General features: G+C 39.4%; 1 protein-coding gene across 1 annotated transcript in view; it reads right to left on the bottom strand.

Moving 5' to 3' along the window:
* Positions 1–27,671, bottom strand: part of pcbp4 (poly(rC) binding protein 4) — a 185,081-nt gene that overhangs the window by 120,485 nt on the left and 36,925 nt on the right. The window contains exon 2 of the mRNA XM_059328417.1: positions 5,668–5,715. The gene's annotated coding sequence lies outside the window, so the exon portion shown is untranslated. The remainder of the gene's footprint in view (positions 1–5,667; positions 5,716–27,671) is intronic.

Here is a 27,671-nt window from a genome sequence, read left to right as displayed (position 1 = left end):
GCAGACAGACTCCAGTCATTCTGGAGGCTATAAAAAGGAGAATTAAATTGTTCCCTTGATTGATAAACTGGCAGAAACAAAGAGACAGTAACACATGCAGAGGATCTGGGAAGACACACACACACACACACTCTCTGTTTAGGTCTCGCAGGTTACGCGGTAGCAACAGCAGCAGGAAATGAGCTCATATTATATCGTTGTTCCTTCAGTTGACCCGCTGGCCCCCACACCTCCACACTGACAATCCAACTGATGCTCCAGAATTAAAGCAGTGCAGCAGAGGGAGACATGAATAAAATGTCAGGAATATGTTTTATGCAGCGGCTGGGAAAACAGCAGCTTAAAAAAAAAAGACGAAGTCTCATTTAGGATGCATGGCTTATCGGATGCTAAGCTAAAAGTTGCACAGTGCACTGGTCTTTGAACAGATAATCCCAGCAGGATGTCCCTCTTACTGCAAGAGTGAACAAGTTTATCGTGAGGAGGGCAGATTTCTTTTGTCATTTACTGTCCTGCTTTGGGATGGGAATCGAGAACTGGTTCTTTTTGAGAACTGGCTCCCAGTAATTCGATTCCTAGGAATTGTTTGTCTGCCTCCTTGATGATTTTGCTTATCGGACCTACGTCTGTAAGCCAGTCAGCGGCAATTACATGCATGCTTGACTCATTTGTAGACTGGCCGCTGAGGGGTTAACATCTCCTGCTCTGACTGCAGCTGAGAGAGACCGCTACGGGAGGACTGGGCCGCTTGTGAGTGCTTTGGGACGATGCCTGCTACTCGTTAAGAAGGAACAAGTTTCCAAAAGTCTCTAAAATTTGTTGCTAGTCGCTTTTAAAAAGAGTCTCTAGAGGGTCTGAATAGTCTAAATATAGAGATAAAGTCGCTAAATTGGCAACACTGAGTAGCTCTCGCGCAATTTTAGCAACCCTATTAGAGCATGCTGGATATTCTGTATCTTCTGTCTAAAGCTGAAGATATTAAAGAGTTAATGCAAACAAACCCATTTGTATTATTTAATTCCTCACCCAATGAGAATCGATAAGGAATCGTATCGATATTGGAATCGGAATTGCTGAATTCTTTACAATTCCCATCCTGACTGTATTTGTCTAACAGTTATAGCTCAGTTTATCTTAATATCCTGAACTGCAAAAGATTGACAATTGTTGGCAAAACAAGATTTAGGCATCAAGAATAAAGCCAGGATGAAAAATACAACAATTCCTGAGTGAGTGATGACCCAAATACTTCTGATTGCTGCTTCCACTTTTTTGTTATATGAAGACATGAGGGGCTTTCTGAGGTTCTGCATCTTACACACTAATTGGCAGCTCAGAGAGAAAAAGAGGAAGAGGAAGAGAGAGAGGAAGAGCAGAAGACAGAGCTGATTTAAAGGAAACACAGAGAGGGACAGGGAGTGAATATCGAGAGATAAAAGCAGAGATGAAAGATGCAGCGGGGCAGAGAGAGGGAGGACAGGCGCTTCAAAAAGCTGCTAAAATACAGGCAGCGATAAAAGGAGAGAGAGAGGGATGAAGAGAGAGGGACAGATCTGGACATTTTGGCTCAGAGAGTAAAAGCAAACAGAGCTGAAACACAGTTAAACAGCATATGTAGTCTCAGACAATTCTCAAATATCATTTTAAAACAAGCCAAGTTAAAAACAATCCATCTTCCCTCTGCTGGAAAATGCAAGAAAGCTTCATTACTCACTGTAATTACAGCTGAGATACACACTGCCTGTGTTTTTATGAGTGTGTGTGTGTGTGTGTGTGTGTGTGTGCGTGTGTGTGTGTGTGTGTGTGTGTGTGTGTGTGTGTGTTTGTGTGGGTGCGGTTGGTCCCAGAATAATGATAGACCTGTGAGTACAGATGCCCCATTAAAGCTGCAGAAAAACACACACACAAACAGACACACAGACACAAAGACACACAGACACACACACACACACACACACACACACACACACCTCTATCTTTAGGCGTTCTCGGACTGGAGGATTTTTTTCATATTACTAAGAATCAACCTTTTTATTGTGTCTGCACTTTAAGAACTAGGAATCAAAGTTCTTAGAACCGGTTCTGAGGACCTTTTTAGCTCCTGGTTCAGAGTTGATGCTCTCCCAGCAGAAGGGGAACCATCTTCCAGTGATTGGTCAAACACAGTGAATGCAGCGACGGCAACAGGCATTTTAAAAAACCTGTCAGCTGTGTAAAGAGACAACGCGACACACCACAAACTGCAGCTACTAACAGAAAAAAAAGTTGGAAAACACGGACAAATGGAGCAACAGTGAAGTCCAGACATTACTGATAATATATGTGGTTTTGTTTTTCAACACTTAATTGTTCCTGTTGACACTGGGAATGGAAACAGAAAAAGAGCGTTTCTCTTGGGGAGTCCCTAGAACTGTTTGGTCCAAAAACACACTGTAATGAATTTCACTGTAAAATAACAGTAAAATACTGACAGCAGGGATGCCAGTATTTAACTGTTATTTTACAGTCCATGTACTAGAATTTATTTTAACAGTATATTATCATATTTTGGATTACAGTATATGACCGTAGAATAATGGTGGGTGTTGTGGTTATATTACAGGGCATTAATCGTAATTTATCAAACAGCATAATACCGTTTAATGCTGTTAAATTACAGTTACCTATTGTTAATTGACCGATTTAACTGTTAATTTACATGGGAGGGATGAATTTTTAACAGTATTTTACTATTATTACAAAATATAGCAGGATACTGTTGTAAATCCACCGTAAATCCACAGCAATTTGTTACAGAATGCTTTGCTGAGCCCCGAACCCGTCTGTGGGTTCTGTCTGTGGAGAAATGAGGACCAGCCAAAATTTTCTCACTTCCCAAAAATGTCCTCACAATCTTTGTTAAAAACTTCTTCCAGTCCTCACTATGTAAAGTTTTCAGGTCATCCTGGTCCTGCTCTGTAGCTTCATCTGTAAACAAACAAACTGTGGATGATATTTGACTACATCCCCAATCAGGATCAGGTTCACCTACAATTCTACAATTCTACAAAGTCATTTAGAAGATGATTTCATCCAAAGCGACGTAGATTTGAGAGTCAACACAACACAAGCAAAGATCAAGTAAAAAAACAACAGGTTCAGTTTGAGTCCATTAGGGCTTCAGTGCTTTTAGGTAGCACGGATGGACATTGCAAACTGTTTTGTTGCTGTTTTTATTTAACTATTATCTGTGTCGATTAAGGCTGAAGGTGTTGAACTGCAGCTCTGTGAACTGGAGGCCGAGGACAGCTGAGTGTTCAGTCTTCAGGATAAAAACATCTGAAACGGTTTGAACAGAGTGCTGGGCGCTCAGTGGCAAAAGTCTCAAATTGGTCCTCAGATCATATAGTTACCACACACACAGTAAAGTGACAGATGTGTTTGCACATGACTTCAGAGAAGCGGGCTGTGCAGAGAACAGTGTGAACTAAATACAGAGATTCGAAAGCTTCCAACAATCAGTGCAGTGTTTCTGTTTCTCTGGGCTAAATGTTTGGAGAACACTGGAGTCATGTGAGAGGATCTGCTGCTGCTGCAGCCGCTGGAGGCATGTTGAACTCAGCTGAAGTGGAGTTCACTCAATTTAAAGTTTTTCTGGCGCAGTAAAGTTGAAGCGAAACACTTTAAAGGCAAGTCAACAGGGTGGGATTCCAGACTGATGATCTGCACAGAAAGTTTATGAGGAAAGATGGTGCGACAGCACAAAAACTTCTGCAGGAAGTTTAAATATTAATGCAGCGTTGAAGGAACATAAATACTAATAATAATAAAGCATGAGTTTCTCTCAGTAGCTTTTTCATGAGTGAAGCTGTGTGACTGCATAGATCTGTGTGTGCTCAGGCTCACATCACTCAGGATGTTCAGATCTCCTGCCAGCAAAGCCACAAGACGTTAAATCTAGGCCTGTCACGATAATTACTATATCCACTTATCGTTCGATATATAAAAATGGACACAATATATTTTCTGGACTCAATATATCTACTTTTTGTGCTTTTTTGGTGTTGTGTTTAAAGTAATGCTGCAAATATTTGACAGGCAGTAGGAATTGCCAAGACAAAATTCCCAAGTAGCCATTCCAGCTGTTTATATGTTATTTTAAATATAATATAATCTCATACATAATGATTATCTCATTGCAATGTTGTGTTAACGGAGGCTGAAAGTTTATTTATTTATTTATTATTGTAGTTTATTTATTCATGTTTTATTTGTCTAGGATATTTTAATACTTTTTTCCACATTTCAATTCCAATGTTTAATATTCTTGAGATTTAAAAATTCATTATTGTGGAAAAGGATGTACTTATTATGCTCTGATGTCGTTATAAAACTAAAACAACATCGATACAACGATACTTTTCATTTCAGTTTCTGGGAAAATAAATCGTCCTTAAAAAATGTGTTATCGTGACAGGCCTAGTTAAATCTGAATGTATGGAAGTGTTCTGACTGTTCGATTTCTTCTCCACGCTGTGCACAATGGAATTATTAATTTAAATTTCCACAATTCGGGCAGTGTTGAATCATTTCATTTGAAGCAGAATCAGTTGTTTAAAATACCCCTGATTCTCATGTAAGAAGACCAGATTAGTTACTGCAATTAACCGCTTAATGTTTAGGCGAGATATTATGTGAAACTAAAAGATACAGCCATGGTAGTCATCAGTAGTAGCCAGTTCACTGCAGTGAGGGCATTTCTTGAGTCTGGGCCTCAGTACATAAAATGAGCTGCTGTCACCTCTAGGATAATCACAGCTAATGAAACTCTATAACCATAAACTAAAGACCTAGAGCATTCAGAGGATGTGCAGCTTTAGGTTTATTGACAATAAGAGGGTTTCTCAGCAGTTTGAAGAACAGAAGTGCTCGTCATCCAATTGCTGAAAATATAGAAATCTTCAAAATGACCAAAGTTTTTGAACACAAATCTCAGCATGGATTCTCCTATATTGTTCCAAAGGTCTTGGTATATTGATGTTATATTCTGAAGGGTTTTCTGACCACTTTTATCCTTTCTAGATATGAATAAAATTGCAATATTGAGCACCAAATATGTGTAAATTTAAACAACTTCCGGGACATAATTCAACATGGAAATGGACTTCAGAAAGCCAACGCCATGACCCTCTATACACGCTAATAGGTTTCAATAAATAAATAATATATGAATTAAGTATAATTAGATATTTTTGATCAGAACAACTTGACACCCAGTGCTAAGCTGCATCTCCAATTAATTTTCAGGTTCACATCTTTCTGTGTGGCATTTATTGTTGACCTTCTATCCCCCATAAACAGTCACTGCCCACAACCACCAATTCTAAAAAAAAAAAAGGACTTGGAATGGTTAGTGGATAATGATCTCTGTCAATGTTTCTCTGGTTCGGTGTGAGTGAATCAGAGCCGAGTGCCGTTTGTTTTCTCTCCACATGTGACTGACAGGTTCAGGGTTCTTGACCTTCCCCCTCGGCTCTGTGCTGTCACTAACACACATCATCAGTCTGATGCTTAGCTCTTCATTAGGGTGCAGAGGATGAGGAGCATGTTTGTGGTGTAGCTCAGGTGATAACTCAGCCTGAGAGACAGACTGGTTCATTAATCAAAGTATCAGAAGGTTTGACTCACCGGCCTGATGGTCAGATCTGTGGACGAGGCGACATCACTGGATCAGTCCTGCAGGAAGAGAAACAAGAGCGGTCAGACAGTCACATTTAATACATATATCTATATAAACTAGGCCTGTCACGAAAACAATTTTGTTAGGACAATATATAGTCCCAGAAACTATGACAATAAACAATAGCATTGTTGATGCTGCTGATATAATGATAATAGAGCATAATAATACAAGCACATCCTTTTAAAGAGCGATTAACTTTTAATTCTCAAGAATCTTGAACATTGGCATTGAAATGCTGGAATGGCTGTTTGGGAAAAGTGTTTTTTAAGGTAACTCGTACTGCCTATCAAAAGTCTGCAGCATTTCTCTAAATTCTGTTTTTTCCACAGTGTTGAATGGCTGCATCTCTTTTACTATAAAGTGAGCAACGCTATCTGTGAGCGTGCGCCATTTTGTGCTGTCACGTATATATTCTTATTTTTGGGACGTGAGTTAGTGGAGATCGCTCCATGTCCCAACATGTTTTCTGTTCCCAGCTGAAGGAATTGGATGTGATGGTTGTGTTTTAAATGGACTTTGAGGTTTGTTGTGTTGCCACTTTTCAACGCTGTCCACACCGTCTGTGTGTGTGTGTGTGTGTGCCACACCTCCCCCTAGTTGGCTGACAGGAGAGGGAAAGAAGCAGCATGAATGAATGTTGATGACTTATGTGAACAAACACGCATGTAAACGACAATTTATCGACTCAGGAAAAACTATTGTGTGCATTTGTTTTTATTGAACGATAAGTCAATATATTGATTATCGTGACAGGCCTAATATATAACGCAAACAAACAAGTCTTCATTGAATATAATCTCCATGCCAGATTTAAGCCTCCTTGGATTAAAACTGTAGAGTCTATGTCCCTAAATGTTCCCCCCTCTCTCTCTCTCCTGGTTGGACGCTCAAATATGGAGCGTCCATGTGACCGTCAGCAGACGATTACTGACGTCACAACAGCATCCTGCGTACTGAGCGGCTGTTAGCGGCGCTCGCCTGTTAGAGGCTCTCCAAAGGCTTCTTTGATTTACCTCAAACGCAGCAAACATTATGTCCACTTTTGAAGCATTTTGCCCCGCTCCAAACTTCACACATCTCACACACATCAAACACTTGAAGTGGTATTTTTCCCCCAGGAGGCAGGTCTGAGAGCACAGAGGGCCGAGGCACAGTGGGAGGGAGGAGAGCAGTGATGGGGAGAGTCTCATGGTGTAATAAAGTGTTTTTATACTTTTTACTCTTTATACTTTTTACTGAAAATGGCACAAAAGCATTTAAATGTATGGGATGTTTCTTTGTGTCCACTGCCATCAGACTGTATAATGGCAGTGGGGACCACAATCTGTCATCCTCCCCCACCTCGCAATAACATTTAAAATCTGCACTGGACTGAAACGCTGGACATTACACTCACGGCACATATGTTCACCAATTCAATGCCACTTTAACGTGTTTGCACTACTAGTTGTTAAGTTTGGTCTTGGTTGATTGTTTGTTTGTTTGTTTGTATGTGTATTTTATACTACTTTATATATATATATTTTTTTATTCCATTTCATTTTTCCATCAAACCATCCATTCTCATCCGCCTATCAGGGGCCGGGTCGCGGGGGAATCAGGCTGATGTCCCTCTCCCCAGCCACAACGTCCAGCTCCTACTAGGGGACCCCGGGGCAGTCCCTCTAAAGGGAGGCGCCCGGGAGGATCCTTACCAGATGCCCAAACCACCTCAATTGGCTCCTTTCAACGAAGGGAGCAGCAGCCCTACTCCGAGCTCCCTCCGGATGTCTGAGCTCCTCACCCTATCTCTAAGGCTGAGCCCAGCCACCCTACGGAGGAAACTCATTTCAGCCGCTTGTATCCGCGATCTTGCTCTTTCGGTCACTACCCAAAGCTCATGACCATAGGTGAGGGTTGGAACATAGATGGATCGGTAAATTGAGAACTTTGCCTTCCAGCTCAGCTCCTTCTTCACCACGACGGTCCGGTACAACGCCTGCATTACTGCCGACGCCGCACCAAACCACCTGTCCATCTCACGCTCCGTTCTACCCTCACTCGTGAAAAAGACCTTGAGATACTTGAACTCCTTCGCTTGAGGCAGTACCTCTCCCCACCCAGAGGGGGCAGTCCACCGTTTTCCGGCAGAGAACCATGGCTGACTCTCATCCCAACCGATTCGCACTCGGCTACAAACCGCCCCAACGAGTGCTGGAGGTCCCGGTCTGACGAAGCCAAAAGAACCACATCATCTGCAAAAAGCAGAGATGCAATTCTTAGGTCACCAAACCGAATCCCTTCCTCCCCCCGGCTGCGCCTTGAGATCCTGTCCATGAAAACCACAAACAGAATGGGAGACAAGGGGCAACCCTGGTGGAGTCCAACACCCACTGGGAACGTGTTTGACGTTGTACCGAGTATGCGGACACAGCTCTCACTTTGGTTATATAGGGACCGGATAGCTCGTAGCAACGAGCCCGGTACCCCATACTCCCGCAGTACCCCCCACAAGACTCCCCGAGGGACACGGTCGTAGGCCTTCTCCAAGTCCACAAAACACATGTAGACTGGAGGAGCAAACTCCCATGACCCCTCCAGAAGTCTCGCGAGGGTAAAGAGCTGGTCCGTTGTTCCACGGCCAGGACGGAAGCCGCATTGTTCCTCCTGAATCTGAGGTTTGACTCTATTTCATTTTTATTATTCTATTTTTAATCTATTTCATTTTTATTATTCTATTTTATTTATTTTTTTACCTGAATCTGTTTTAACTCTGTACTTGTGCTGCTGCAACACCTGATTTTCCCCCATGGGGATCAATAAAGGAATATCTGAACTTGTATTAATTTTGTGGATCAGACATGTGGAGATGAAGGAGCTGGTAATCTGCAGAAGAAAAAATAAACTGGCTTTACAATGACATGTTTCTGCTGTTTATTAACATCCTGACTCCACAGGGAGCCACTAAAAACCCTCAATAACTGCTTTAATTAATTTATGCTTTCCAGACTTAGCAAGTGCAGTTTCTGTTTTTAATTGTGTGCTATTTTAGGTCATAATAACTGGTAATAATTATTACTGACTGTAGCTTCCTGACAGGAAAAACTAAATAAATATGTTTATTATTCATGAGATAGTAGCATCTCACATACATGTTTTATTGTGTGAACTTAACATGGACAGCAGAGGTTTGCAGCCTGAAGTAAAATAAAGAAGTGCAGGCTAGGGGTGTGCGATATGGCCCTAAAAGATTATCACAATATTTCAGTATATGTATTTTTGCGATTAAGATATTCTTGACGATATTAAAAAATACTGAAAAATCAATAGAGAATATGATTCTCTACTCTGTATATATGAATAAAAATGTTCAACAAAATATAAATCAATCATAAATCTAAAATGTAGTGTAAAGTACAAATCTCAACAGTTGCCAAATACAAAAAAAAATACTCCTGACTCTTGATTATTAGCAAACAATAAAAAAATAACCATCTAGGGCTTCGCCCCCCCCCCCCCCCCCAAGAGAAAAATGTATATATTTTTAAATACAATGCATCAATCTCTTCCACTTTGAGAGCTAAATGTGAGCAAACACCTCACATACAGACAGAGACACAACACAAAATAACTTTATATTATGAATAGTGTACATAGACTTTCAGTAGCTTTAAATGTGATGTTAGCGCATCGCATGAGACTCTGGCGGGCCGCCACAGTCTAGGTAATTAATGGGAAACCCTTACGTCACTACGTCAAGAAGTAGGATGTTGCCAATATCATGATATGCATTTTTTTTACTCATAAAAAAAAAATATACAGGTTTAACCGTGAATGATACGGTATGGCACAACCCTAGTGCAGGCTATAAATGACATTCAGACCATCAGTGGCTCATCTACAGACGCTTGGTCAGGACCACATGGCCTCACTTTTTAACACACTGCACATGACTCACATGAACCAACATGCACACACAGCAACACAGTTTGAACACACTTAATGTTGCTGCATGATTCATTCATCAGGCTGTTACATCAACAGGTTCCCTTCCTCAGTATGAGCTTTCAGAAGCCCTGTGTCGAGTCTGGAAGTTTAATTAAATAGTTGTAATAAAGTAAGACTACAACATTCGACTCAGGAGTAGAAATGTGTTTTACTAACAGCAGGAAGTCACAGGGCTCCAATTAAAGATTCTTTTCTCGAGAAATTCATTAGTGAATGAAATTTCAGCCCAGCAGAACATCTTCTGATGTCTTATTTTGTCTGACAATAACTAAAGATAATCTGTTTTTAACTATGGATAAAGAGAGAAAGGAAGGAACATTAAAACCATTAATTGATTATGAAAATAGTGATTCTGTTAATGATCTTGTCTCTATAATGAACCATTCACAGTTTCCAGGAGCAGCAGTTCCAGTCTGTCGAGTCACTGCAACACGCCGTCTTCATCTTCAGGCCATAAACAGCCAAAACATTTCCACAGATGTTTGTTGTCAGACTTGTTCTCAACAGACAGACAATCACAACTTTTTCAACTTTGCAATTTTCTTTTGTCATTCTCCGCGCTACAACTGCTAATAAACACAAACAAATTGCTTTCCAGTTCCTCAGAAAGCCCAAAGCAAAACCAGAGCCCAACTCCGGGGAGTAATTACCCGAACGGAATTGATGTCTGTCCGACACAGTGAATGTACACGTGTCTGTGTGTGTGTGTGTGTGTGTGTCAGCTGTACAGCAGCCTGAGGCGCGGCGCGTGTCTCATGTTGGAGAGGACACTCAGCTGCTTCACACGGGGACAACTGCAGGGACGCAGAGATGACGAGACGAGAAGACGACAGCAGTGAACTCACAGAGTACACAGGAATCCTCTGACTTCACTCCACTGGCAGCTATGTGCAGAGTGTGTATGTGTGCTCGTCCTGGGCAGGGAGTGAACTCTTGTTAAGCTCTCTGTTGCCCCTTCTCAGACATTTGACTTGTGTTACTGTAGCTGAGTGTGTGTGTTTGTGTGTGTGTAAGTGCCTCGCCTCTGTTTGGCATGCACAAACCTGTGTAGACGTGTGTGTGTGTGTGTGTGCCCTATGCCCTTTTCCAGATGTCCAAGTTTAAGTGTGTTCAAGTGTGTGTGTGTGTATGTCTTCCCTCTGAGCTATAATGAGGTCTTGGGGGACTGCAGGCCTTCTGTCTGTCTATCTGACCAACATCACACACACACTGTCAGGATACTGACCCCACACACACACACACACGCACGCACGCACGCACACACACGCACGCACACACACAGACACACCTGCTGGTAATGCACTTCCACAATTGGGTGTCAGAGAGCATGGCTCCATTAGAGAAGAATGGAGAGAGTCTAATTAGCCAGCGAGTTCTGAAAAGCTTAATGTTCACTTTACTGTAATATGAGAGGAAAAGATGGAGAGAGAGAGAGAGAGAGAGAGAGAGAGAGAGAGAGAGAGAGAGAGAAAGAAATGTTGAAATATCACTATCATATTCCTTGCAGGATGTTTTTCTGACATCTTGTGCTAACGGTTCATCTCCTCGGTTAATAACAAACGGTACAAATCAGTTTCTACTAACCATGTCTGGCAGCAGCTGTTTAAGTTTAAATTATTCTGCAATAAACTAAATTTAAAAATACTACATTCCCTTGATGAAAACTAAACATCCAGAGCAAAATCGGTTTCTTCTCAAAGTGTCGCACCAACAACCAGCTTCATACTTTTCACGCAAAAAGAGGTCATTCACTTGACTTCATGAAATCTGTTTGGAATAATATGTTTATCTGTATTAATAGATTTAATAGAATGTATAATCTGATTAACTTAGTGTATTGGGACAAATTTGGAGACAGTTGAGATGGATCAATGATGCCGACCTCTTCCTCCTACTCAGCGAAGTGAAGTTTTATGCTGATGACCTTCTACTGTCTACTGAACATGGACTACAGCGACAGCTGGAGAGGGTACAGTCACTTTACCGGCCCTGAACAGCACGCTGATAGATGTTTCCAATATCTGCATGAGAACAAAAAAGTTCTTGATTTCAATAATTTGTCAGTTTTTTATTTATTTTCATTTTTCATTCAACATTTGGGAACTTTGAGTTTCTTTTGTTAAATTATCAGAAGAGTTTGGTAGAACAATCTTTATTTTATTTTCCTGTTTTCTTATTATCTTATTATATGATCAATTCATTCTGGTCTTTGTCTGTAGAGTCCATGCATAGTTTAGTTGTTTCTCATCCACAGAGAAAATCAAGAAATTATGTCCACTAGAGAAAAAAAAGAAAGCATGGAAAAACAGAACATCAGATCTGTGAATAATTAATGATGCTGCCTGGTGAAATGACAGGGCGAAGCCTCCTTCAAACCTCTAAGTACAGAGAACCATCACATCGTTTCCTGACCGACAGCTCCTTCAATGATGGTTCACAGATGGAATATCTCATGTTTCATGCTTTTAGTTATTCTTTTTATTTGTTTAGCCGTGGTTTGTGTGGTCGTACTTCAGCACTGTAACTGTTCTCAGCTCTGTCTGAGATCTGAGGAATAAATGGATCTGATATCAGTTTTTGGTCACAGAGTTTCTGCTGGTTAAAGTCTGTGGATTCCAGATGCTTCTGCCGACAGTGAATCTGTGTATGAAGATATATAGTCTACCTGCAGCATGTTTTTCAGCTGTTTTTTACAATCCTGTTGCTGTTTCTCAGAGACAGTCCCAGCGGTGGCACCAAGCTGTTTGAAAACTTTACTGAGCTGGAAAAAAAACATCCTCAAACAAAGAAAAAATGAATAAATAAAAACATTTTCTAGGTCACAGGAAGTGGATCGACTAAGTTATACAATGTCATAGAGAGGTTATGGATTCCACACAACGATAATGTTCTGAAACATAAGAAAATACAACATTTTTTATGGTTTGAATCCAGTATTTGTTGTTCTGCATTATCCTACATTAAATATTATGACAATGTAAGGATGCCTCCCAGTAACACAGAAAATGAGTCATTGTTTCAGATTAAAAGTCACTTCTCAACTAAATAAAGTCAGTGCCAGCAAAGCAGATTTCAGTTCAGCCGTATTCGGGAAATGTTTGAACTTCCTCTCTGTCTTTCTCAGGAAATAATAATAACTATATTTACTTGGCACTTTCAAGGTTAATGAAGCAGAAAAGGGAACAATCTCAGTAATCAGCTTAAATGAAAGGAAGATTTGTGCTGCCGACACCAATAACAGCCGCGAGAGCTGACTCACTAAACATATTTAGCTCCCAGCAAACAAATTAACAATGCTACTGGTGCATAATGAGAGAAATAATAAGCTGTCAGTTAGATACGTGCCCAAACTAAAAGCTGTGCTTGATCACATTAATATGCATGAATAGTTTGCAGATCACTTACAGAAGCAGAGTAATGAGGACTTAATAAAATCTACCTGTAAAGTCTGTAAAGTTATTAAATACTCATCAGAGTGAAAGCCTTGGAATAATACAGCACATTGTTAAAGAGCACTTAATAATAAGAAAGGTATCTTCTATACTTCCAAACAAGGATACAGAGTCAGAGCAGAGGGCCTGCTCTTATCCTTATCTTATATGTTTCTATAAATGCCGGCTTTATCTAGAGGTCAAAGAGCTGCGACACCAAGTGTCAGCGAAGTCACAACACTGACAGACTACAGTCATGTTAAAGGTATGATAAACAAGAGTGAACACAGACTTTAAAAGGAGGAAATTACAGAAGTAGATAAACTAACAAATATATTTCATGAAAAGTGACTTTAACTGGATCACAGCTGCTAAAAAGTTGGACTGAATCAGGTTAAATTCCAACTATGAACAAAGTGTTTCAAATAAACAACTAACCGGGTCCTGCAGTCAAATTATCTTTGTTGCTTTCTGGTCCATATGCTCATACTGAACTGGGTAAAAGGGCTTTCGTCCACTCTGCACCATTCACATGGAATAAGTTAAAGAATGACTGGAAACTAACAGGGTTAATATCACTGAGTGCTTTTAAATCTAATCTGAGAGTATTTGAGGACGACTCTATAACATGTATGTGTTTTTCATAATCTGTTTGTAAATGTAATCATTTTTGCTTTTTTGATTGTCCTTGGCTTGTGTTTTAACTGTATAATTGTGTAACTGTTTTGTATTTGCTACTGCCTATCTTGAAAAGGTCTCTTGAAAAAGACGTTCTTAATCTCAATGGGATGTTCCTGGTTAAATAAAAGTTATATAAATATATTAAAAAAATGGTGTTAAAACTGGTGTTCAAACTGCTCTCCATCTTTGTAGCAGGTTTTACAATTATAAGTTAGTCATTTTCATAAAGGCCCTGCTGACATTCATCCGTTTTATAATATTATCAGAAGAATGAATAGGTGTTATCAGCAGTTATCAGCCCGTAAGAATGTAGTAGGAGCCTGCTCCGCCTGCTGGCAGGTTGAGAAGGTTGTTATCAGCTCATTTAATGGTCTGTCGCTGAAAACAAAGTGGTGACGTTCAAAATAAGATAAGATATGATTTTCCCACACAAGGAAATTTCCAGTATTACAGCAGCAAAGTGGATAGCAAGATAGAGAGAAGCTTCAATAAAAACAACAATAAATAGTAAAAAAGCAGTATCATCTAGAAATATAAGAAAGGTATTGACAATAAAAGAAACTAAAAGTTTACTTAAAGGCTGCAGTTGTGTCCTGGTTAGGTGTAGGATAAGACAGCCTCAAAAGTTAAAATAAACGGTTTTATGAGCAGGACTTGAGCACTGGAAGTGGCATAGTAACACAGGCTACGTAAGCATGATGCACGACCGTTTACTGATGTAACTTCTAAAAAAAATGTTGTCTTTTGTTTTGACCCAGGACACAGACTCTGGAGCAACTTTTCATGCTTTATACTCCATTTATTTGCTTCCCTCTTCACCTTCCCACTCTGTAACATCACTTTTTCCTTGATTTTGGTCATACTTTGAGCCACTAGACCACATGTGTCAAACTGATCCAGGAAAGGGCCAAGTGGCTGCAGGTTTTTGTTCCATCCAGACAAATCAAACGAGTGAAGACAGCCCAGGTGATTAGATGGGTGGAGTCATGTGTGCTCCTGCTTGGTTGGAATGAAAACTTGCACCCACTTGGCCCTTTCCTGGATCAGTTTGACACATGTGCACTAGAGGGTGCCACCAACAACACGTTAATAAATTTGCCCATTCCATGGACTGTTAACGACCTGCTGGACCTGCCAGCAGGCAGAGCAACCCCTACTCACCCATTCTTATGGGCTGATAACTACTGATAACACCCATTCAGTCATCTGATAACATTTGTATGGTGTGGCTGTCTGCATGTGTTTCCACACTTCAGTGCAACCTGGCTGATCAGAACGTGACCACATGTTTTCCCTCGCATTAAGTGCATTCGGAATGGCAATAGGTACAAGAGAGAAGCTTCGTCTTTTCTTTATATTTCGTTTATTTTGTGGTCTGGCTGATCGGAGCCTAATCTGATCTCAGAGCAAACAAACTTGCCGGTAAATGAGTTTGTTATTTCAGCCTGAGTCGTCCCAGCTCACAGGATGATGAAGGTGACACCCGACAGCTGCAGGAGGAACTTTTCTGCTGTCAATTTCATCACTTTTTCTCTTCAGTGTCAGAAAGTTTGCTGCAGTTTCTGTACTTTTGGAGTGGATTCTGTGAGAACAGATGTCTGGCGTGTCAAACCTCAGAGTGACATGAAAACTCTCCAATTACAGCTCTGCCAGCATAAAACACTGAACAGCTTCAGCTTCCAGCAGAGCACGCCACGGATATCCTGAGAGATACAGTCGCAGCGGACGCCACAGGAAATCAAGAACAGATTCAGTTTGTCAGTTTATCGATGCAAACCACCTCAAACCAAACCCAGAAACCAGAAGCTGCAGGTCCAAATCACATCAGCAGCCCGAACACAAGATATCGACTGCAGAGGAAGACGTTCTACTCATCTGTTTCCAGTTTCCACCACCAGCTGGTACACACACACATACACACACTGGACGCAGACTCTCAGCTTCTGACGGTTAGTTAGTGATATCGACCAACCACAGCACAAACATTAAAAACCAATCAGCTGCAGCTTCCAGCAGAGCGGAGGAGGAGGGGACGCTACAACACGATCAGATTTAAGTACACACACACACACACACACACACACACACACACACACACACACACACACACACACACACACACACACACTATGAAAACCAATAAGTGCTCAGAGGGTCAATGATGAAATGGAGAGAATTTGCATATGTTTGTGTGGGTGTGTGCAGGTTTGAGACAGCTGGTCTGGTGAAGTTTATAGCCTCCCTGGTAATCTACATGAGTGTGTGTGTGTGTGTGTGTGTGTGTGTCTTCCCTTTGGGCAGCTTAAAATGAGAGAGTGTGTTCTTGTACTATTTGTACTTCTGTCTTTGTGAGGACCGAGTTGAGAGTGTGAGGATCCTTTGGTCTCCTGAGTGTGTTTCTGCTCTTTAACTTTTCTGTTTTGTTGATATTGATTTTACTTTCTCGTTATTTGGCGTCAGTCCTCAATCCTGGATTTTTATTAATAACAAATTAAGCCTTTTATTTTCTTCTTACCCACAAACACAAAGAGTTTACACATCTGATGAAGGCGGAAAAAATCACCAGACTGAAATAAAAAAGACAGGATTATATTTTACAGTTTCAAAAGACGAGTCGTACTAGTGTTTGGGTGTGGCAGGGACGTCACAGTTTGGTGTCTGATTACAACCTTTCACAGCCAAATCAAATGTAGTACTGAAAAGATAAGTCATTATTTGATCAATATTTCCACTCTTTTAAAAGAGGGTCTGACTGCAGCCATTTAACATGGAAACTTCACCATTTGGCTATCAGAGTCATGACCACGGGACAGATTTTGCCGTCCGACCAAGACAAATGTTTGCTGGGTTACATTTTATAGTAGATTTAAATGTTTGTCAAGAAGTAATTTAAGACTGAGTGTCGGTGAGTTCAGTTGAGCTTTATCGTGGAAATATTTGGGGGTTTAATTAGTAAGAGTTGAGACGCATCTCACACATTATACAGAACAGATCAGTGATGCAGCGACAGCGTGCTGTGAACAGAAACCTGTCAGTCTGATACTGAGACAGGAGGGGTGAGATGGGAAACAACTTTCAGACTGAAGGAGAGAGAACAGAGCATGAGCTGGTTTCCCGAATGATGTTTGAGTTTCTGTTTGGTCTAAATGTTCTAAAGTTGGTGGTTCTGTGTCTCTACAGTCGTCTGTATCAGTCTGCAGGTTAAAATCTCTGCTCTGTAGAAACGACTGTTAACAACAATCAGGTTAAAGTGATTATATAATGTGTTATTTATTGACCTTTCTAAAACAGGCCCAAGGTCTTCAGAACCTCAAAAACAATATTAGAAACAAGATCTCCAAACTAAACATAATAGGTCAAAAAAGGTCATTTGTCAACGACTCGTTGAGCACACACGCCGTTATGGATATTCGTAAGGTCCACTGCTGGAACAAAAATCTGCAGTTTGGTTGAATTTGTGCTCCGTCAGCACTTCTCTAAGGCCAGTGCCAAACAGTTCCTGGTTCGGCTCTAAAAGACAGTTTAAAGAAAAAATAAATGATGTAAATGCTGGAAGTGAAGTAGTTAGGGGGATGACGTGACTACTGGAAGTGACATAGCTCAGTAAAAACCTGATGCAGGAAGTTAAGATATGTTTGAATCACATGCTTTACTTTGGTAAAACATGGACACCAACACTGATCTGCTGCTCTCAGTTTACCTATTTTTTTGGTAATTTCACATTTTTTTTTTTTGTATTTTTACATAATTTTTTGGTCACTTTGTGTCTTTTTTGATCATTTTACATCTTTTTTTTTTTTGTGGTCATTTTGTGCCTTTCGTTCACCTGTTGAAGGTCATTCATAATAACTTCATCGCATTTTTGCTGCTTGAACAAACGGGGGTCATTTTTGAGGGAAGACTAGTCTCAAATACAGTGTTTAATGTGACTGCAAGCGCGTATATTTCTGTTTGTTTCTCATCAGAGTTAATGATGTCATTATTAGGTCAGCGGCGTGTTTCAGCCACCAGGAAACAGCAGATTGTCTCTGCTCACATCGATCCCGTCTTCCTGTCTCTCTCTCTCTCTCCTCCCCTTCCTTTATTTCCCTCTCTGTCCATCTTTTAAAGCTCACACTCGGTGATGTCACGCTAAAAATAAGGTAAGCGGACTCCCCCCTTCAGTCTGTAATCATGAAGAGATATACAAAAACAATTGCCATTACAGAAAGCATAAATTATTCATGCGTATTGTTTTATATCCATTCGGTAATTTAATAACTTTAAAACTTCTCTGCCCCTTTTTGACCTTTTCTTCTTCTTCTGTCTCTCTGCTGTATCATCCTCATCTTTCATCCAATTTCCATCTTATCTCCCTGTTTGCTTTGTTCTCCTCTGCTTTACATGCATACAGATAAATGGATTATAGTGCAGTCAGATAAAGGTAATCAGGAGTGCTCGCATCAAAAATGGCTTCAAAAAGCAACAAATAATGGAATGACTTCATCTTTCGGATACTCTTGACTTTTAAAGAACTGAATGGATACGAGTTAGTTATAGATGTTAGATGCAACATTAGTTAGTTAGTTGTATCATGAAACAATCTATTTATTCAAAGGCAAAATGTTGCATCTGGTTCACTGAAGTTTATGTTCAAACAAAAAAAAAGAGCAGACCTTGACAGATCAGTGCGATAACAATATTCTTGACGATATTACAAAATACTGAAAAATATCTAAAATATATGATTTTTAGTCTGTATAAATAAATAAAAAACGTTCAACAAAATATAAATCCTTTGGAAGGTTTCTTCCAAACGTCCATCCCTAGACGCTACTTCAAATAACTTTGTTTAAATTTGTTCTGACATAAACCAGGGCTGCCAAGTTTCAGAAAATGACAAGAGTGAGACTCTAGCACCATGATGCCTTTGGCCTTTTAACGTCGATTTATTCCTTAAGACTGATGTCCTCACCTACATGCCAGCGGCCAGGGGCGAGTCGAGGGTCAGAGCTTTAGGGCTGCTGAGCACCCATTGAGCCCCACTGCCACCACACACCCTCAATCAACAGTCATTAGAATTGATTAGATTGAACTTTATTGTCACTGAACAAAGCAACAGCTACTTGGACAACAAAATGCAAAATATAGGCCATCTTTCTCTCTTTCCCATGGCACGCCATTTTGTGTCTTTTTTGTCATTTTGTGTCTTTTTTAAGTAATTTAGTTTTTTGTCATTTTGTGTCCTTTTTAGTTATTTTTTGTTTTTTTTGTGTCTTTTTTAGGTCATTTTGTGTCTTTTTTAAAAGTAATTCAGGTTTTTTTCTGTCATTTTGTGTGTTTTTTTAGTTATTTTGTGTCTTTTTTCTGTCATTTTGTGTCTTTTTAGTTATTTTGTGTCTTTTTTGTTCATTCTGTGTCTTTTTTAGTAATGTGTCTTTTTTTAGTAATGTGTCTTTTTTCTGTCATTTTGTGTCTTTTTTAAGTAATTTAGGTTTTTTTCTGTCATTTTGTGTGATTTTTTTCGTTATTATATGTCTTTTTTTGGTCATTTTGTGTCCTTAATAGTTATTTTGTGTCTTTTTAGGTCATTTTGTGTCTTTTTTCTGTCATTTTGTGTCTTTTTTAAGTAGTTTAGGTTTTTTTTGTCATTTTGTGTCCTTTTTAGTTGTGTTGTGTCTTTTTTTGGTCATTTTGTGTCTTTTTAAGGTCATTTTGTGTCTTTTTTAGTAATTTTGTGTCTTTTTTTCTGTCATTTTCTTTCTTTTTTTTAAAAGTAATTTAGGTTTTTTTCTGTCATTTTGTGTGATTTTTTTTTTTTTTTTTTTTTTTTTATCTCGGACGTCTGGTCACTTATAGCATATAAGAATATTCAATTACTGTTAAGCCAACTTTGAATAATAAAACATGCCAAAACATGTGTCCTTTACATAGACTGTATAAATAGGTCCTTTATCATAGCTACACGTATGACAAAAAAACGTGTGAAAATCAGTAGTATTCAGTGAGGTAAGATTAATTAAATGCGCTGACAGTTATATGCTCCTGTCAAACTAACTACACTGAGTGGAGCGGATCACCACTCCAAGACGGCGGCCGAATTTCTCGCGTCACAGCAGCCGATGCTGCGTCTATTTGTCTATGGGCGTGTCTGCTCCGCCTTCCGCCATGTTTGCCAAAAGAGAGAGAGAGCGAGAGCGCGAAGGAGAGAGATTTAATATGAAATATATTTAATGTAAAATATTTAATATGTTTGTATTAATATTTAATGTATTGTATTAATTGTATTGTAATTGAATTGCATGTCTGTATGTATGTTCTGCTTTTGGCAACAAAGGTTGATACCATTCATGCCAATAAAGCTAATTTGGTTCCATTTGTACCCTGTCAGAGTTAAGGATAGACCTTGAAATTTAGAATTTTGAGAAACACTGCTTTAGAGGGGTCTAAATTGATATTCACAAGTCTGTAACTCTGACATACACACACACACACACACACACATTGAGACTAACGTTAGAGTCTCTTTTTCAAGTGTGAACTGGTCAAGAGAAGAGGCAAATAAATGTTACACAGCTCTGCAACAAATACAGGACAGTGATAGACTTATAGCAGCCTTAAAACAGTACATATTAACTAGGAAACTCAAGGAGAAACAGTGAATCAACTGTCAACAAAATTGAGTAGTTAATTACCATCTGTCTTCTAGCAACGTCGAGTGGGTTTTAAATGTCGGCGCTGTTGTGTGTGAAAGAAAGTTAGAGACGCCAAGACCCGCCTTTCGTTGCTTCTGATTGGTTTATGTTGCGTGGTGCCTTCCGCGGTTGGTTAGATTTAGGCACAAAGGACTGATTGATTGGTCTGGGATTGGTTATCTCGGTCAGTCAATCAGAGTTACTCGAGATAGGGCAAGCCGCGAGGACGAAAGTTTATTATCATGAAAAAAATAAATACAGAGTATTGAATGGGGAAATATAAGCGTGAGAAATGTCAAGTGTGGCGTGTGGTGTGATAATGGGTTAAATTGCGTGACTGTCACACTCAAAGCGTGACACTTGGCAGCTCTGCATAAACGCTGGTCTTCTTAGTATATTTATTTGTCTGATGAAACACGACTGAAAGAATTATTTCTGCTGGATGTGTTATTAGCCAAATTTCTCCTTTTATACCACTATCAGTATTATAAAAGTGATACTATGTTAACCCTTTGATGTACAACATGGGTCTAAAGAGTTTTTTGTTTCATATCTATACATTTTTTTCATCATTCAGTATTCCAGATTTTCCTCAATTAGTTTGTTTTTAGTTCATCATACATCCTAATTTTATGTTTTCCTTTATTATTATTTTTTTAATAAAATCCCATTTTGTGTCACTACTCTTCTAATGCACAACATGGGTCAAAAATGACCCATATCCATTTTTTTTAGCTAAGTAGCTTACTAAGCTAACTACTTAGCTACCTTCTTGGCTAAGTAGCTTGCTAAGCTAACTACTTGGTTAACTTCTTGGCTAAGTATTTAGCTAAGTAGCTTGCTAAGCTAACTACTTAGCTAACTTCTTGGCTAAGTATTTAGCTAAGTAGCTTGCTAAGCTAACTACTTAGCTAACTTCTTGGCTAAGTAGTTAGCTTAGCAAGCTACTTAGCCAAGTAGTTAGCTATGTAATAATACAAAACCTTTTTTTCTTCATAAAGTTTGAGAGGCAAAATGGAAAAAATGATCTGTTGTTATCAAAACAAAGATATTTAAATAATACTTGAATATTCAATCATAAACTAAGTTGATATCAAACAATATCAAGCACAGAAACACAGAGCAAGCATTAAATAACATGGGAAATGAATGCAGGTCATTTTTGACCCATGTTGTGGATTAGAAGGGGTGTCAATATGTTGTGCATCAAAGGGTTAACTTTGTGACTTTCAGGTTAGTTATTCTTTCCATATTTACAGTAAACTCCAGGAATAATACAACACATTCAGACCTCCATCGCTCTGAGCATGATACAGTAACAAATAATTTCTTCTTCCTCTGGTTTTCCTTCAGCTCCTGACTGTGTGTGTGTGTGTGTGTGTGTGTGTTACATTATACTGTAAATAAATCACCAGGTCACCTTCCTCTTATTGCATTCATACTCTTTTCCTCTGCTCTGAGTTTTGTGTTTCAGCTGTGGAAGCTCTGAGTGACTGGAGACATTTTATTTTTATATCGTATCATACACGTCATGTTTCTCCCCCTCTCCTCCCTCCCTGTCATCCATCTCACTTGTTCCGACTGTGTCTTCCTCCCTCTCCTCTTGTTTTATCGATGTAACTTCCTCCTTGTCACCAGACATGTCCAGCAGTTTTAGCTCCTTATCTCTCAGTAAAAGCTGAGTGAGTTCTCATGTTTCAGATCTGATCAAAGAGCAATGTGTTGGTTTTTCTTCTCATGACTGGTCAGCCTGCAGCCGCCACAACAACCGATCCGTACACAAGCCCGTCAGGATCACAGGGCTGCTCTATTTATACATGCCAGGCTTGTTATGTCCTCAGATGAAAACTTATTTCCAAGCCATGAAATTATGCTCCCTCTCGCTCCAGGCTGTCGGGAGCCGCTGAACGAGATCTGGAGACGGATTCACGATGCCGTGCATGAGCTCCCACTAACATTTAGTTCAGGTGTCAAGGAGAGTTCAGCTGCTAGACTCTTTATTTTATTCTCTTTTTAATTTATACTTTAAAATCCAAGAAACTAGCAGCATCACAAACGCCTTCAGTGACAACAAATACAGCAGGTGAAGGTTTACTGGACATAAACTTTTATTATTTCAGTAAAGATTTTACATTTTGAGTCAGTGTTCAGGATGGGACGCAGTCAGCTGTTGTGTTTATATGACACTGGGGGTCTGGATGTGTTCAGCACTGTTTCAGGACCCCCGAGGAACAAAGGAGCTGGAAACTTTACGTCACACTTCATCGTATTCTCATGAAGACATTCTTATGTTTTAGTACAGAAACTACAGCGTGAATTATATGATATTCTTTGAAATAGGGATGGGAATAATTAATCGATGATCGATTAATGGTCGTTAAGAATTTGGTCGATCACGTGGAACTTTTAATGGATCTGTGTTTTTTAATTTTTATCTCTGACTGCGTATCAGTATCACTAAACTGAAACACACCGAGCGTTCAGTTTTGCGGCCGTACGTCAATAAGACAATGAGCTGCTTCAGTTTGCAAACTGAAAGTTGTAATAACAATTATAAAAAACACAGAAATACAAGAGGATTCATTTGAGCAACACTAGCTTACTCGATCAAATCTTGCTAGCAAAAATTATGAGGTTTAATTTGATCCAAAACTTATTTAAACACAAAACATATTTAAATATGAAGATTAGTGTGAAAACTAACCTCATACCTCTTCAGGGCTAAAACATAAAGCATTGAACTCCTTGACATTTTCTTTACAGTTTAATCTCAGTTGAGTTAGTTTTACGATCGACAGGATCAAGTCTCTTTATGTCCTTTCAAAATAAACGCTTTTGCGTACTACTGTATGCGATTATTCAATTAATTGATTGTTAACGGTGTAGGTAATCGAGTTGGCATGTTTCTTCCAAACATCCATCCCTACTATGGATTATGACGTGACGAGTGCTGTTTACAGTCCCTCACGATCACCGTTTAAATCATCACGATCACTGTTTTTTTAAACACGTTGTTAATCTGTACAAGGATGACATTTAGGCACTGAAATCACTGTCCACAGGTGAGGAAGGGTTAGGCTTTAAAACATGCTCTGTTAACAGAAACACTGGTCTCCTGGTTGAAAGTAACTCATCATCAGACCACATCATGCTGCAACATTTCATGGAATACTTACAAATTAAATAACCCACACATGATCTTACATGTTCATAAGATGAAGCAATACAGTCAAATTACTCAAATAGGTGAGGATAAAAAATTGATACAGTATAGTATTGTGATATTTTGCATGGCAATATTAATTCATGGCCACCAAGTATCAATATTTTGCTGTTCCGGAGGCCGTAGCGGGCTCACTTTTATGAATATACTGGAGATACTGGTATCATATGAAACTAAAAGATGTAAGGAATCTATAGGCAATAAATAGCCAAGTATGTCAGGATATTGTGTTGGGAAGTTGACATAACGCTGCAAAGTTCGGTTGTTTTTTTATGTTTTATGGTGATTTCAAAACGACCATGTGACCTCTGACCTCATGCTATCTCAATGACATCAGGCTCTCTGTGTTCCTACAACTCTCCTCTTTACATACATGGCTGCTGAAAATGTACTTTTATTTGACAAAACAATTGATGATTGGATTAAATTTTGTGGACACAAAATGCAATTAAATCTTAATATATTGTATCAATACTCACCATATCACAAAATGCTTAAAATCCCAATAATACCGTATCGTGACTCAAGTATCAGGAAAAAAACGTATTGTGGCGCCAATACGCTGATTCACACCTCTGTTGATTATTTATTAATATAATCTGCTGTTAACTCAAGAAACGATCACTAGAACTGTTACAGACTTTGGGTAAAAACATAATAATAGCTGATTTTAGTAGAACATTTTGATTTTTTGAATGTAGAGTAAATGAGAATATAATGGTCATAATATTGGCTTTTCAAAATAAACTTCAATGTTCAGAGGAAATTGTTAACCTTGTGCAATAAAACAACCTATAAGGTCAGAGAAAGGGTTGGATAATATAAATACAAATATTATGAATTATAATAATAATTTTACTTGTAATGCACTTTTTCTTGCACATTTCAGCAATCTCAAAGTGCTACAGAGAATAAAAAACAATGAAAGGAACACGAGACAAGAATTAAATTATCAGGTGTTAAAAGCAGAAACTAGAGGGATAATTAGCAAAGGTTTTCAGGTCTCGCTTGAAGACATCTAAAGTCTGCACTAAACTACCAAACATAGTTTCACAGGTCAACTCTCAGTTTAGCGCCTGAGTCCACAGTTAGTTTGACCTCCATGTCTCCTCCCTCCACAGCACTTACCCAAAGCATATAATAGTGCCATGAATAGGTTTACATTACAGACAATAAAAAGCCAGCTGTATCTCACAGACATGCTGATAAAACATATGTGGAGTGAGACGAGCTGAGAGCTCCTTCAGCTGAGTGACAGCCAGGAGGATCTGGAGAGGACACACACACACACACACACACACACACACACACACACACACACACACACACACACACACAGAAATTACCTGTCACATCTCATAATTCAGATGGAGGAGAGGTGTTGATGATGAGTGTAATGGCTGGGTAGAGTAATACAGTTTAATGAGCACTTAAACATGTCCTTCAATTAGACGACTGCAACTGCAAATCCACCCATTGTTAACTCCAATCACATCCTGCTGCACCGCTTTGTGTGTGTGTGTGTGTGTGTGTGAAACAGGGTTAGCTGTAAGTAGCTCCTGACCAGTAATAGTTGATAGTGATGCAGAATTTTGCACGATTTCGTCACATTTCACACAAACTAATCAAGAAAGTAATTGTCAGATTAACCCATTTAAGCCGGGAAAGCATTACCGCATTTCTACCATTGAAACCGGGGGCACTGTTGCGTTATTCTACCACTAAAGCCAGGAAAGCGGATAAGTCGTTTTGTAGTATTTGTAGTTTTTTCCACCTATTTTCGGTCTCTTGGCCAATGAAATGCATCAGAATACAAGTGGGAGTGTCCCAATGCAACATGGGACTTTTCCAGAACTGAAATCATGGCGGGAGACTACTATAGCGGAGGGAGCTCAGATATAACGGGTATAAGCTCTCAAATACTTTTTGAATCTCATTTCTATCTGCTACAAAGGCCGAAAAATTTATTATTTGGTAGGCATTGACACTATTCCAGAAAAACTTCAGGTTTTAGGGGCTTATTTTAAAATCGGCCAGAGGTTTTACAGGCATTTTTTCCAGGCGTTTTAGGCCTAAATAGGTTAATTAATAAGGAAGTTTTCCTGGACTGTTTCTGTGCTGAGCTGCAGTGAAGGAAGGATATTGTTTTACTAAAAGTTTGTAAAATACTCACTTGATTTGTGCAAGCCTTGTATTAAATGTGCAATTTGTAATTTTCTTCCTCTCGACATTTCTCATTTGAAACAATGACAAAACAGAAAGCAAAGTCTTCACAGTAGTCAGCTTCTCTTTTAGGATCCTTCAGTGTTCAATGTAAAAATAGTCGGAAACATTGGGAATAATATAAGAATACAGCTCAAATAAATATATTACCTAGGTCCAGTTGCTTTAGAGCTTTTAATATGGTTACATATTACAGGTGCATCTCAATGAATTAGAATATCATAGAAAAGTTTATTTATGTCAGTAATTCAATTTAAAAAGTGAAAAAACACATTATATAGATCAATTACACACAGAATGAAACATTTCATATCTTAATTATTTAATGTATTCTAAGTATAATGATTATGGCTTACATTTAATGAAGACCTAGAAATCAGTGTCTCAAAAAACAAATTGAATTTTACAAAAGACCAATTTTAAAAAGTATGTTTAATATGGAAATGTTGGCCTCTGAATAGTATGTCCATCAATATGACTCAATACTTGGTTGGAGCTGTTTGACTTGAACTACTGGAAATGGACTTTTACATTATATTCTAATGTGTTGAAATGCACCTGTGTACTAGTTTACTTTGGAATATATTTTTACAGAATGACAGCTGTAGATTTTGTTCCCTGTGTCTCACACTGTGCACATCAGTACACCTGACTGATGTAAAACAAATGTAGAGTTGGAGGGTTTAGGTCAAGGTCATTAGAGTCATAAAGAAGACGTCCATCGTGTGTGTGACCTCACAAGTCTGCCTGAAGGACATCTGTAGGACAGTGAATCGTCCCTCTCGACCCCGAGCAGAGCCAAAGTGTTAAATTACTCCAATCAGCAGCCACATCCTCCATCCTCCACCTCCTCTCAGCTCCTTTTTCCTACATACATCTCCTCACTTTGTTTCCATCCATCCTCCCTCCATCTTTTATCTTATTTTCTACCCTCCAAGCTCATCATTCCCTTTTTCCCTCTGTTACATGATCTGACTGTCTCTTCTCCCTGTCCTTCTCCGATCACCCCGTCCCCTGTGGGGGGTCATATGATCCTCGTCTCTCTCCGTCCATCCCTCCATCCCTCTGTCTCCATACAGTAATGATTCAGTGAACATGAGACCACCCCAGAGAGAGAGAGAGAGAGAGATGGGATGGAGGGAGAGAGAGAGAGAGAGATGGGATGGAGGGAGAGAGAGAGAGAGAGAGGGATGGACAGATCAATAGCTTTTAACGGGAAGGTGCTCCCAGTTCAGGTTATAGATCTCAGATACACACACTCCTACGTACACCAACACACACACACACACACACACACACACACACACACACACACACACACACATCCATATGCATGTAGACACACAGTATTACACTCACACACTCATAAGCAAATACTGCACACACACACAATAAAGCCAACATGCACATGTACACACTTTCAAATGCAAAACTGGTGCATATTTGCATACATGCACCAGCTTTTCGGTCTTTCACTGCGCTGTCACACACACACACACACACACATATGCACGCATACACACACACACACACACACACACACACACACACACACACACACACACACACACATATGCACGCATACACACACACACACACACACACACACATATGCATAAACACTTATGCACACACACGTCTGCGCACGCACACACACAGTGTAGTACTTCTGGGACTTTGCTCAGCCTTGTTTCTGTCCAGTGGTATGGAAATGTGTTCCTCTCTGTGTG

Source organism: Centropristis striata, chromosome 3 (genome assembly GCF_030273125.1).
Source record: "Centropristis striata isolate RG_2023a ecotype Rhode Island chromosome 3, C.striata_1.0, whole genome shotgun sequence".
Classification (NCBI taxonomy): domain Eukaryota; kingdom Metazoa; phylum Chordata; class Actinopteri; order Perciformes; family Serranidae; genus Centropristis; species Centropristis striata.
This window is presented reverse-complemented; position numbering and strand designations above follow the sequence as displayed.